Consider the following 14,782-nt stretch of genomic DNA (forward strand, 5'->3'; position numbering starts at 1 on the left):
ATCTTGGCGTGGGTAGCAACTGTTTTCTTAAAAAAAATCTTCCACTACGCGCACTTTGAACCAAAATTTTATTAGATCTAGTTACTAATCGATGTCATGAATTCGAATATAACGATTTTCACAATTTCATACGAGTTTTTCGTGCGTAATTTGAAATTTCGGCTCCTTGCTTTATAATAAGTTTGGGTTCTGACACAGACACACTATTACGTAATTCTTTCAATTTTGCTCGATTCATACCAGAGAATGTCTGAGAATTCAGTAAAAGCTCATAGCGAGTCAGCACTGCGAGGGTGCAGTCCAGAAAAAAAAATACTCGAGCACGTCTACTTTGAATTTAGGGTGCTATCGCACAGTAGCGCGTGTAGCTCCGAAGGAGATTTGAGTCGCACCCCATCCCTGATTCATTCTCCATTATCAAAGTAACCCTAAAACAGAAAACAGACTTTCGATGATATGAAAAATTATATATCCATTCAAAATAAACCTTTTGGCAATCTATCAACTGCAATCGATAGCCAGGATGCCAGTAATTGTTTTGAAAATATAAATTCTAATTCTTTGAAACAGCATGCATAAATATTGAAGTTTTATTCGAAAAAAAAAACTATCAAAGTTACTCCGTTTAACGGTGTAGGAAGAATAAGTAAGTATAAAAATAAATAAAATCAGTTTTAATGAATCTAGGTGACAATTTATTAGAGTGTAAGTTTGATGAGAAGGATTCTGCAAAAGACGATCCAGCACATCAGCACCGGTTGAGCTTCCATGAACGCGTGGGTAGAAGTCAGAAAAAGAGGGACGGAACGATTGTTGTGAATGAACGAGGAGGCAAAAGATGCGCTGGTGAACGGGTAGGCTACACAATTGGGTCAGTTTTGAGAAGGATGTTGTTGAGGGAAGACATGTGAATTGAAAGTGAAAGTGAGTGTGAAAAAAAGGAATAAAAAATAGTGCTTTTGTTCAAAGAGTTATTTGTTTGTTTGATTTCTGTGGAATCCTACAAACGGTAAGTTCAATGTCAAATGAAATTGCTATTTCATTTTACCCGTTCTGAACGTACGAAAAGAGCACATTTTCTTTGTGAATATAGAGGAGAAAGACATAGTTTTGCTTTGAAACTTTCTACTTATTTTGCTACAGGTTTGCATGAACTTGCATTTATAAGGGCTCTTGATAGAAAAAAAAAGTTCAAAGAATACTTCTCTGGTATTTTTTTTTTCAAACTTAAAATCAGGCTTGATAATACTTCTCAACATCATCTGAGTTCGATGACATACTCTAGAGCAGCGTGCTGCCTATGCCTTTTCGCGAGGAAGTGAAAAAATTCTAAGCAGAGAGTCAGCGAAAAATGAGCGAGGAAGATACAGCACAAAACACAACTTGTTCGGGCGTCCCGCGTCCTCAACAGTTCTTTTGAAGCGTGAGTAAAAGTGAGCATCGCAACAAGAGATAGAGAGTACCAGAGAAAATCTTCGCTTTTATTTTTGCACTCTCACTCGAAATGCTTGAGGATCTGTGTTGAAAATCTAGAGTTCAGTTTTTACTTCTCAGAAAAACGGCAAAATTGTCTCATCTTTGCATCACAGAAAAGTTGATGTCAAGCCTGTTTAATATCTTACTCAATTAAATAAAATTTGTTTTTTACTTCTAAAACTGATCACAATCTCATTCTGCTATATCTACTTATAAATTTTGAAAGTGAAAGGATAATTCAGAGTTTCAATCAGTTTTCAAAGGCAGAGAAGGCGTCTTACTTGAAGAGAAATTGGTACGTTAGTGGAGGATTTTAAACATTGGATCTAAATATATGATTTATACAAATTTTAATAAAACGCGAAATGAGCAATTAAACCGACGTGGATATTTTTCCAATTAAGTACAATTAAGTAGAATGAATACAATACAAAGGATCACACCTTATCTTGTGTCTACCAGATTCAAAATTCTCAATGAGTGAAGTAGTTTGTTATGGAGCCATTTATAAGACAACGATGGTTCTGCCTAAATCTTCCGCTTCATGCTTCAATAACACGTTTGTTTCCAGTCTTTACCCACTGACGGATGACGAAGCACTTTATAATAATTTTTGAACCGTTAAGCAACCCTAACGACCACTTTAAACTTCAGCATGTGCTGCGAACAACCGAACGAACTTCGAAAACTGTTTTGCTCCAAAAGTCAAATAGTGAAATCCATTGCATTGTCTCAGCACGGTTTTCCTTCCCCCTAGATGTGGTTCCGAAATCAACTCTCGGAGTCACATACGCTGTTATGCACATCATCGTGCGGAGGAAGGCACCATCTCTCTAAACCTAAGGGGCACCTTTGCTTTGCCCTCCGTCGGCTTAGTGAACACAATCATTGCCCTCTAGTGGCGGCAACGGACCGTTATGCAATGTGCCGAGCAGGGCCGTACGGTAGACGAAGAGGGGTCTTGGACTCCAGTTCACATATTTCAAGGGACAATGTTTTACTGGAAAAGTTTGAAAAACTATTTGATACCACTGCACCAACATGTTTGAATCATATCAATAGAATTGAAAGGTTTGATATGATCCAAGAATTCAAAAATATAAATATAAATATGTCAAATGGCCTTATACAGAATTCCGTATGGCATAATTATTGATCGAAGAACAGGGCTCTCAATGTTCTTGTATAAGAATAAATCTCTGGGAAAGAGGCCCGCAAGACTGTTGCCTACATTTTTTAATCCATCCCTGGTGTCGAGGAAATGTGTGCTGCATCCCAAGCGCAACCGAGAACGTTCGTCCAGCAGCCGAAAGGAAAAGTTCTCACGTTTCAGTAATTAAAGGATATTAAAACAACACAAAACTTGCCAAAATGTGTCACCTCTCCGTGCCGATTCTGAACGATGCAGGTCATGCGAGTGTGGGAACGACACTTGGCAGACTGGAAGTGGGTTTCGATTTAAGAAATATTTTCTGCACTGGATTTAGATGGTTGAATAAAACAGAAAATTTCTAGATTAAAATCCCGTTGATGAAATGCTTCATACTAGGGATTGCTTTATGTAAAGCTGTTTTAATATGTTCATATATGGTACTTAGGGATTGGAAAGGTGAGCTATTCGGAGCGCAAAAAGCCATAGCGGTAAACACACACCAACTCACTATTGCCATACTTAGAGTGGTGAGTTCAAATCCAGGTGGTTGAGAATCTTTTCGAGCTGATGGAATTATTTTGGGTTTTCTGGGGATTTTTTTTACTATTTGAACATTTCTTTGCTGAACTTTACTAAAGGATCTACACAGTACGAACGAAACCTGTAAAATTGTCGAATGTAACAAAAGGACTCCATCATATATGATAGAAATTTAAAATTACATTGATGCTGGTTTGTAAATGAGCTATAATTAGCTTCCAAACTAGATGAATATATAAAAAAAAGTTATTAATGGGAACCGAACTCGTGATCTTTGGAGCGATAACTACACGCCCTAGCTCTTTCGGCTGTCTCACCACCTTAGTAAACGGCTGACAAAAGTTGAACAGGTTCTGCGTAAAGTGAGTGTAGCACAGAATCGCTTCGACGGTTGGCGGTTTCATCGAGAAGTGATTGAAAGAGCAGTCAACAATGCGGAGCGTTCTCTCGGTCGCGTGATTGTTGAGCATGGCTGGGTTTGTTTTGTGGCAGATTCATGTAAATTTCTAGCGGATTTAACTGAAATATAGTTGGAAGGGCCCTGATTGGTTGACAGATGGTCATATTTGTTTCAGCTGTTGGCAATTTTCCGTCGATGTCCAAATTGCATGCTGCTTAATATTCACAAATTTTTGCTGTGTATGTATAAATGAGAGATTCTCTCATCTCTCAGATATTTGTAGAGAAAAGCTCAGGTTGAATAATAAATCAATAAATGAAGTTCAAACACAACTTAAGTTCTTCAATAATATCACGCTTAGAATTTGCACAAACAATACTGTCTTCTCCCTATGATTTTCCGCCTCGTGACTCCACCTCGTAAACATAGTTGACTTCCGAAAGAAATAAATTACTCACAACGATGGATAGGTGGAGCTCTTTTCACCATATTGTGAAGTATAAAAGCCATGGTAATTCTGAGCATAGGCCATTCAGTAATCGAACGTCAAAACGGATGGAACGTTCAGACAGCGACAAAACACGCAGCCGAAAATAGCGCGAAAGCATTAACCAATCGCGTGCGAGTAGCGAACGGAGCGACGAAGCAACAAGGCGAGAACCCCACCACTCGCCATCGGTGAACGGGAGTGGAGTAAATAGGGGAACTGGGTGTAAAATGCGCCGTTGTGGTAAAACGCGCCACCATTGTTATGAACGGACGACGTGCTTTGGGACGCTGTTTTGACGTTGGATAACGTCTTACGGCAACATATGGGGGTACAATTCAGAAAAACGAAAAATTGAGCATGTAACGAAAAATGGTCAGGTTTTGACCGCTAATAACTCAGTCATTTATCGATAGATTTTCAATATTTATCCATGAATCGATTGGAAATTTATCTACGCGTCGATTCAAATGGAGGACACTATTGATTATTAGCAACAAACTATTGAAATATCGTAAAACGTTGACCCCTTTCTTATCTAACCAATCACGTTCAAGCACATTTTTCGGTTCCGCTTCCCACTATAAAAGCGCACCGCACCCTGCTTCTTCCCTCATTCTTCTTTTTGCCGTCAGACTGTGAACACGGTCGGCGAGCAAATTTCGAGAGTCATTCGCGTCCTCAGTTCAGTTTTCTTTAGGACGCGAATACAACACGCATTAGAACCGAAGAACCACGCATTTCGGAGCCGCAGCAACTGAAGCCGCTCATTTGAGTGCACCAGCCAGCATAATCGTTTTCGGCCAGAAATCGTCGCTACCAGCCAGTGTTCCGCTGTCATTGCCATGCGGGAGGCTAGCGCGGTCATTCTGGTTCATTAGATCGAGCGGCACAGCCGTCACCGTCCGTGTAATATTCCCTAATTTGTACGAGATGGCTGAAGAAAATCGACAAAGCCGCTTGTTGAAGCGCACATCGTCATCCGCACCGCAAATCTCATCGGGCGATGCAGATTGAAACTAGTGCACCGTCAAAATGTGTCCGTGTTACGCAAATTCAACAACTCAATCGGCCCTTTTTACAATAATTGATTTATTACGAATAATTGACAATACGGCAATTTGAAGCTGTTTCCGAGGATGCTGCTGCAGTGCCGTCGGGTTGCAATAACAGCATAATGATAATCTGTACATCCCTTAAACAGACATCAGTTTCATATAGCCTATTTCCCAGATAAGAAAACGAAGAATATGAAAGGAGGAGCATCATCTGCTATTCTAAGGGTATAAAGCATCCCTTCTTCGTTGAATCTGGTTTCATTCTGTTTTCGCTTTCGAGCTGGTAAGAGCTCCTCCAAACCTGCTCAGCTCCTTGTCACCAGAGGCAAGCTGTTGTACGAGATGGCTGAAGAAAATCGACCAAAGCCGCTTATTAAAGCGCACATCGTCATCCGCACCGCTAATCTCATCGGGCGAGGAGGATTGAAACCAGTGCGCCGTCAAAATGTGTCCGTTTTACGCAAATTCAACAATTCAATCGGCCCTTTTGAGAGCCAACAAATGTGTTTTAAAGAGTTGATTGTGTAATATTCCCTAATTTGTTCGAGATGTCTGAAGAAAATCGACCAAAGCCGCTTGTTGAAGCGCACATCGTCATCCGCACCGCAAATCTCATCGGGTGAGGAGGATTGAAACCAGTGCGCCGTCAAAATGTGTCCGTGTTACGCAAATTCAACAATTCATCAACCGGCCCTTTTCAGAGCCAACAAATGTGTTTTAAAGAGTTGATTGTGTAATATTCCCTAATTTCCCCTTTTCAGGGCCACAAAATCAATGAAAAAGAGTTATTTTGAATTAATACATTTGAAAAACAATTCTTCAATATAATCGCCTAAGCTTCTGAATAAATGTAAAGTGATTATTTTGTATTAACACAAAATAATAACACACAATGTCTATAATAAATCAGAATTGACATGCAACAAATAGTGTGAAAATTAATTGGATTTTAAGCAAAAGAAATGTTTCATAAGTTTGTGACTGTCTCAAGCCAGCAAATAGAAGAAGCTAACGTTATCCAACGTCAACTTGGCGGTCGTATCTCGGAAACAACCTCTTACTTTTTTTCGCCCGATATAAGAGAAAATGTATCAAAATGCTTCTCTATATTAATTTTTAAGTGTTTTCCTGGCTAAAAGCGAGAAAAACTCGAAAAAACGATTTTCACTGTTTTCGTTGTAATTTTGTGTTATTTTCTAGGTCATTTTTCAGGTCGATAAACAACAAAACTTTTCAAACTATCACCGAGAATCGACTTGTGCACTCTCATAGTTTGTATTCCATGCGAAAAAAGTGTTGAATTTATCCTTAAAAAGCGTATTGAAGGACTTAAACTTTAATCAACTCGTGGGGCAAAACGGCCACCCCTTTTTCATAACACCAAAACAGCCGTTTGAATTCAAATTCCAACAAACGTAATGCCGAGCTGTAGTTACGTGCCAATTTGAACCTTACAAATGCACATTTTTCGATTCAGCTTGTATACTATAACTGAACAATAACATCTGATCAAACGCCCTTATGTATGCAACGTATATAACAAGCACGATTGCGCATGCGCACGTGCGTTCGGATAACGCCGAGCTCAGGTGGCGCGTTTTACCCCGCAAAAAATAAAAATGCAGATAAGCAAGCATTTTATAGAACTTGATTTATTAACTTCAGAAAAAATGATTATGGATGGCTGTTTCTACTATTTGATAGAAAACATGTTTGTCTATGGTATAATGATTAAAAAAGAGCTTATAATAATGTTCTTCATAGCTAAAAACGCTTCCTTCCTTAGAAGGCGCGTTTTACCCCCAGTTACCCTAAAACCAGTGGTTGTTCTGCTCCCAGCTCATTCACAAATCGAACGGCGTAACGAACGGATCATCTGGAGCAGCAAAGAAGAGCGAACGGAACCAGAGAGCGAAAGCAACAACTGAAAAGCATTCAGTGGTCGGTTCTTGAGTCAGCGCCAAAGGTACGGACAACGAAATATACACCATCAGCCTCTCCTTACCATTCATATTCTTGTTTACTTGATTTTTTTTTTAAGGCACTCCGTGTTCGTGGCCACTACTGTTTTTTTTAAGGCACTCCGTGCTCGTGGCCACACAGCAAAAAAAATCTTAAATTTACATGGCACGTAAACTTCTATGATAATCATGTTAAACGAGTTATAACTGAATGTTCAACGATAAATAATGTAAACTGTCTCATTGCATTCGATAATGCTTGCAATCTTGAATGAAACTGAAACATTTCATGATCTTACATGCAACATTCGCCAATATTGCATGCTTTCTTGCATCTTGAAAGTGAAATTGCAAACAAGATCGCTCAGTTTACATGATTCCACGCTGAATATTCTGCCAAAAATAATGCACATGAATGGATCGACGGCTTGTCATTCCATGTGCATTATTTATGATTGAAATTTCAGCGGGAAAATCATGTAAACCGAGCTGTTTTGCAAGCAACATTCTTTGAGAGAAGACGTTTCGCGTTCAATATTAAGGAATTTGGTAACAATATAGGATACAATAGATGTGTTTATAGGTTTTATCACTGAAGAATACATAAGAGATGGCTTTGCATGATTGAAACTAAAATAACGTTACGTGTAAATCTAAGATTTTTTTGGTGTGCACTACTGTGCCGGACTCAGTTGATCTGTAGCTGCTTTATCGATACAGATCTATTTTCAACTTATCTATATTTACATCTAGTTTCACTCTCTCCTACTCTTTTACTCTCACACCGAACAGGTAGGAGAGAGCTCAGTTATTAGTGAGGCTAGCTGCCTGCGAAGAGGGTCAGTTTGTCTCAGTCACCATCTGATACTGACGGGGGATTGATGTGCTCCGTGAGGCGTCTTCTGGTGGCTGGACGGGTTTTTTTTTTGTGGAGGGGCTGGGAATCGAACCCATGACCTTCCGCTTATGAAGCGGAAGCATAACCTCAAAGCTACAGACCCCCCTTTGTTTACTTGATGAATTCAATTAAATGGTTTGGTTTGGCGATGGTGCAAAGATTTGTTTAGAATGATTTCACTTAACAAAGAGTTGTTGATGAATATTCTAATCAATAAGAGTCAGGTTAAAAAAGTTCACATTTAGCAGAATTTTCTTCAAAAAATTTCTGTTTTACCAAAGAGTTGTTATTGACCCTTGCAGCAAAGGGTCGAGTTTCTCCCCACGAATATTTCCGGCCAGAACCAGTCAAGGAGGACAACCCATCCCGAGCACCACTGTCCCCATGGCCACTATCGGCGACAATACTGATTAAAAGGAAAGTTAACAAAGAGAGTCTAGGGGCCCAGATAGTCGTAGTGGTAAACGCGCAGCTATTCAGCATGACCATGGTGAGGGTCGTGGGTTCGAATCCCGCCGGTCGAGGATCTTTTTCGTAAAGGAAATTTTCTCGATTCCCAGGGCATAGAGTATCTTCGTACTTGCCACACGATATACACATGCAAAAATGGTCAATCGGCAAAGAATGCTCTCAGTTAATAACTGTGGAAGTGCTCATAAGAACACTAATTAGAGAAGCAGGCTTTGTCCCAATTGGGACGTTACGCCAGAAAGAAGAACAAAAGACTGTCTTTGTTAGATAGGTCTTTTTGAAAAAAAAAATTTGGGGTGGGTAATGTCTATTACATTACCGCGGGGTTGACGTAGAACTACGACGATTTATAATTTGTCATGTGTTTGAATTTGTAAGTGTACTAGTTTTGTGTTGTTATTGATCGGATGAAGTTTTCAGAAGTTAACTCTTTTTGGACTCATTTTGGTAGTCTTGAAAAGAACCATTTGTCGTTCTGTGGTTCCGAGAACCAGTGTTTGGTGTTCCAGGAATAATGCCAGATGATTGAATTTGTTTGTTTGGTCGTTGCTTCCTTGTGTTGCTTGGTTGGGTGATCTGGCTCCAGCTGTAGTTCGCCAAACTCCTCCAGTAGATTAGATGTTTGATAGCTCGGGTGCTTCGATCGTTAGAATCGATAGAATCGGTCCAGTGCTTTGGGCTGTAGCAATATCCATTGCATGAGCATTTAGGCTCTGTACATTGACACCTACTCATCAATATGCAGGCTTGGCCGCTATGATCCAGTATTTCAAGCAGTTCGTCTCAAAGCGTCACTAATCGATGATTGCCTAAGCGCTGCAGCTCATTCCTCAAGTCAACCCTCTTGGGAGAATTGCTGCTTTTGGCGTGATGGAACTTTAAAAAGTTGGAAGAGTTTGTCAAAAATAGTCCTTGCAGTGAAGTAACCCGCAACAAACCAACATATACCAATTGCTGATCCTGGCTTTTGTCATAGTCGTATACGACCTCGGGGAAAGTTCCCCCTTGCGACTTATGAACAGTAAAAGCACAGGCACTAACCATCGGGAAATGGATGCGTAAATGCAAACGCAGATTATGCCGCACAGTTTGAAAGTAACATAAACATTCTCTATACAGGAGTGAAATTTGAATTTCAAAACCAAGAGCCTTACGTTGGCATGAAAAATTTTGAACTCTTATAACTGTTTGCTGGTTTAACGAAATTCCTTGAATGGCACCTCAATTGACAGACAGGACATCAAAGGGTCATGCCGTTTACTCACTGAATCCCACATACCTGTCCAAATAGTTTAATTACTGTTTTAAAATAGAACGTTGATTTCAAGCAAATTTATAAATAGGGGTGCTAGAGAAAATTTGACGTCATTTGCTTTCCATTCTCCGCTTGGATCGCATCTCAGCAGGCAATAGATCGTCTGGCTCTGACCGGGCGTGCTTCTCAGGCACAGACATCGATAGCGATGGACGCCCCCGTTTGTCTTGCTTCGCTCAAATCAAACTGTCGAGTGAGCGAGAAAAGATGCCGTCCGAAGCCAAAGTCATCAAAATTTGCGGTCGAACTGTGAACACGGTCGGGCAAGTCATTCTCGCTTTGTGCTTCACCGCTTGTTTGCGTTCACCCAGCCATCGTCATCGCCGCCATCATCAGATTTCGACTTAAGCCCGGTGATCCACTACCTGTTACTGTTGTGCGCCATCCACGCCACGAAACTTTCGGTTCGTCGTATAAGCAAATTACTTGCTCAAATTTATACATTTGATTTGAGGATTCCCCGTTTGACCATGGCAATCAACTGATAACATCCCGCAGTGTTATTTATCTGTAAAAGCATCAAAGCTAACAAAGCCATCGGCCCTTTTCAGGGCCATCAAATTAGTGGAAAAGAGTTAAAAGAAAAATATTTCCGACTTTCTATATGACTTCTTATATTCCTAAATCAATTTCACAGCTTCATACAAAATTTCATTTGTCATGAATAATTTATGACTAAACATTTTGAGACTGTAATCGTGGACGCTGCTGCAGTGCCGTCGGGGTGAGTGCTCAACATTCCACAACAATTGTAAAATAGAGTGGCATTTCCAACAGCGTCTTTGATGTTCCATGTTTTACGGGAACACTTTGATTTGCAAAATTATCTCATGTAACAAAATTGCGACATATTAAGAATGCTTTTGAAAAGACATTCTCATTGAACAATTGTAATAATTTTGGCACCCATGGATCAGAAATTTACCGCCATAATAAAGAAAACTATTGATTATCAATAGCTCGTATTGAATATTTACTTAATGTCAATCATTCCAGCAATTCATGTTTGACCAATTTATCACGCATTAGCATTCTCCGCAATTTTCAAGTAATTCCAAGCCCAACACATTATTGGCACATACCCATTCCCCAGATTGGTCGATCAGAAAGCGAAGAGCACAAAAGGGAGGAGCAACGTCTGCTATTCTGATGTTATAAAACATGCTTCCTTCGTTGGATTCAGTTTCATTCCAATTCCGCTTTCGAGCTGGTAAGAGCTCCTCCGAACTTGCTCAGCGAAAAGTACCTCGCTGCTAGAAATCTGCTGAGCTGTTAATCTTCAAGCTGCCAATCCAGCATCTGGTTTGTGAAATCGCTCAAGATTTCTAGGTTGACCGATCCGCGCTTCTAGATTTCGACTCATGGTAAACTCGTGGTCACAGCATCCAAGCTCAATCGGCCCTTTTCAGGGCCAACATACGTTCATAAAAGGGTTTATTGGATGATGTTTACTGATTTATCTATAATGATCTAAATATCGCGGTATACTACAATTTGATTCACATAATTTACCCCACATAATTACATGAGTTTGAGAATTTACCGCTGCAGCGCCGTCGGACCGTAATAACATCATACTACTCAGCATTGTATGGTATTTCTAACAGCATCGTTGATTTATCATATAATGGGGGAACACTTCCTAAATTCTCGAGTATGGAAATTGGAAAATGTATTAAAATTGCGACAGATTTTAAATACTGTTCAATAAACTGTTTCCTGACCAATTGTAATGAGCAACTATCTGTCGCAATTTTAATACATTTTCCAATTTCCGTACTCGAGAATTTTGGAAGCGGGGACCATGACTGGTCCTGGCTGGAAATATTCGTGGGGAGAAACTCGACCCTTTGCTGCAGTAATTTCATTATCAACTCTTTGATAAAGCAGAAATTTTCCGAGGAAAATTCTGCTAAAAGTGAACTTTTTCAAAACAACTCTTATTGATTGGAATATTTATCAACAACTCTTTGTTAAGTAAAATCATCCTAAATAACTCTTTGCTCCATCGCCAAACCAAACCATTTCATTGAATTCATCAAGTACAAGAATATGAATGGTAAGGAGAGGCAGATGGTGTATATTTCGCTGGCGTTAATTTCCAACAGGTCGCCGGTTGGCGCTGACTACTAATCCGTCCACTGAATGTTTTTCAGTTGTTGCTTTCGCTTCGTTGCTTCGCTACTCGCACACTGCTGTGGCTTTCACGCGCTCTTCTTTGCTGCTCCGTTGCTTGATCCGTTCGTTATGCCGTTCGATTTGTGAATGAGCTGGGCGCAGAACAACCAGTGGTTTTATTTGCTCGAGCTCCGTTTACCGATGGCGAGTGGTGGGGTTCTCGCTTGGTTGTTTCATCACTCACTGAGAAAAATCTACACGTCAAGGTCGTGTGTTTTACTTATAGATTTGCGCAATGAGGAAAACCACATGATTTGAGTGTGGTAGCCATATGAATTTCATCATTGATTTCACTGTATAATAACATGTGTATCAACATTAGGTTGTCATGTGAAACAAACATGAATTTCCAAATATTAAATCATGAAAACCAACTGATTTGCTTATTGAATTCGAAATGTAGTAGCTTTAGATAGTCATGTGTGATAGAACATAAATGTCATGGGACTGAAAGAAGAAATTTGGTAGAAAAACTTTTGCTCCCCAAAATATGGATCCGAGGCTCCTCTGCTTGTCGCAAGCTTTCTTGATTTTTTTTCAAACCTGTGAGCCAGCAACAAGCGGGGTGCCGCAAATCCATAATTTGGGAAGCCAGGGATAAGCATATTCCATTTTTTTTCGAAACTGAAAGCCAGGAAAATCTCTTAGTGGAATCCGATTTTTCTACTAAACTATACATTATAATCAATGTTTTCTCATAGAAAGGTAGAACTCTCGTATATCGGTCAACTTCACTAACAAAAGAAAAAACTTTCAGCTTCAAAATTTGCTTCTTCTCTTTGGAAGCATGATGATGACGATTCTACCCCATTACCCCGAATGCCATTTCCCCGAGTCCCATCACCCCGAATTTCATTACCCCGAATGTACCATTACCCCGAATTCCATCACCCCGAATGCTATTTCCCCGAATTCACAATTATCTTGACATGATGATATTGATGACATTTCCCCATGATTTCGGAATTCGGGGTAACGTCATTCGGGGTGATGGGTCGTTCGGGGTTTTGGAATTCGGGGTAATGGCGTTCGGGTTAATGGCATTCGGGGTAATGGGATTCGGGGTAATGGGGTAGAATCGATGATGACTGTCGTTCGACACGAGGTCCAACCGCAATTCAGTTCACTATGCATCCCATGGGTTGATCACAAACAATTTAGAAGCTTTGAACATGGAAATCGATAGCATAGCTCATGGATTTCATCATAACAATCTCATTGCGCAAATCAATGAATCGACCAACTTGAACAAGATGATTATGACACAAGGTAACCATAAGCAAAACACACTGAATCCGTGTTGGAGTGATGATCTATGCGTCCATAGGTTGACACATACGAATCTGAAGAGAAAGCTTCGGGAACTTATGTGGAAAAAATATGGAATCCCTGTTGTCGGTTGATGAATCAATCCATGAAGCAAAACACAGGAATTTAATGTGTAACACACACGAAGTTTGCAAGAAAATCATAGCAAATCGATATGCACGTTCATGAATCGATCCATAATTTTAAACACACAGATCGAGCGTGTGGATTTTTATCAGTGCTCCGTTCGCTACTCGCACGCGATTGGTTATTGCTTTCGCGCTATTTTCGTTGATGGTGTGATTCTTCGCTGAGAAAAAAAACTGAAACTCTTTTGATTTTTCATGCAAAATGACCAACTATATCTCAGTTATTGATGGACCGATTTGAATGAAATGTTCACAGAATATCAGACATAACTTAAATTTTAACATATATTTTTGAGTGATTTTTCCAATCACACGTTGAAAAGCAGTAACGGTTTGACTAATGTGAATTTTTTGCGATTTTTTATAATTGACATAACTGAACATATTGAAGGAATATCTTCATGGTATCTTCAGCAAAGTTGTAGATTTTGACGAGATGAATAAGTTTGCTGAAGGCAGTTTTTGTGTAAGGTTATCAGATTTTAAGATAAAAAGTTTTGAATTTTTCGTCGAAAATTACAGTTTAGTCAAACCGTTATTACTTATAAACTTGTGATTGGAAAAAATATTCAAAAATATATGTTAAAACTCAAGTTACATCTGATGTTCTGTGAAAGTTTCATTCGAAAATATTTTGTATGGAAAATCGAAAAAGTTGCAAATGCATGTGAATAAGTTGGGGCCTTCCTTAGCCGAGTGGTTAGAGTCCACGGCTACAAAGCAAAGCCATGCTGAAGGTGTCTGGGTTCGATTCCCGGTCGATCCAGGATCTTTTCGTAATGGAAATTTTCTTGACTTCCCTGGGCATAGAGTATAATCGTACCTGCCACACGATATACGAATGCAAAAATGGAAACTTTGGTAAAGAAAGCTCTCAGTTAATAACTGTGGAAGTGCTCATAAAAACACTAAGCTGAGAAGCAGGCTCTGTCCCAGTAAGGACGTTAATGCCAAGAAGAAGAAGAAGAAGAAGAAAAAGATGTGAATAAGTTCTCAGTTTATTCGACAAACCAGCTAAATATTTCATGGGTGCACAACAGCAACAGGGTAGCGGATCACAGGGATTTAGTTGAAATCTGGAAACGTAGCTCAATCTTGAAATCTTGAGCGATTTCACAAACCAGATTCTGGATTAACAGCTCAGCAGGCTTCTAGCCCCGAGGTACTTCTCGCTAAGCAAGTTCGGAGGAGCTCTTACCAGCTCGAAAGCGGAAATGGAATGAAACTGAATCCAACGAAGGCAGCATGTTTTATAACCTTGGAATAGCAGATGATGCTCCTCCCTTTTGTGCTCTTCGCTTTCTGATCGACCAATCTGGGAAATGGGTATGTGCCAATAATGTGTTGGGTTTGGAATTACTAGAAAATTGCGGAGAATACTAATACGT

The sequence above is a fragment of the Aedes aegypti genome, chromosome 2 (assembly GCF_002204515.2).
Source record: "Aedes aegypti strain LVP_AGWG chromosome 2, AaegL5.0 Primary Assembly, whole genome shotgun sequence".
In the NCBI taxonomy this organism is placed as follows: Eukaryota; Metazoa; Arthropoda; class Insecta; order Diptera; family Culicidae; genus Aedes; species Aedes aegypti.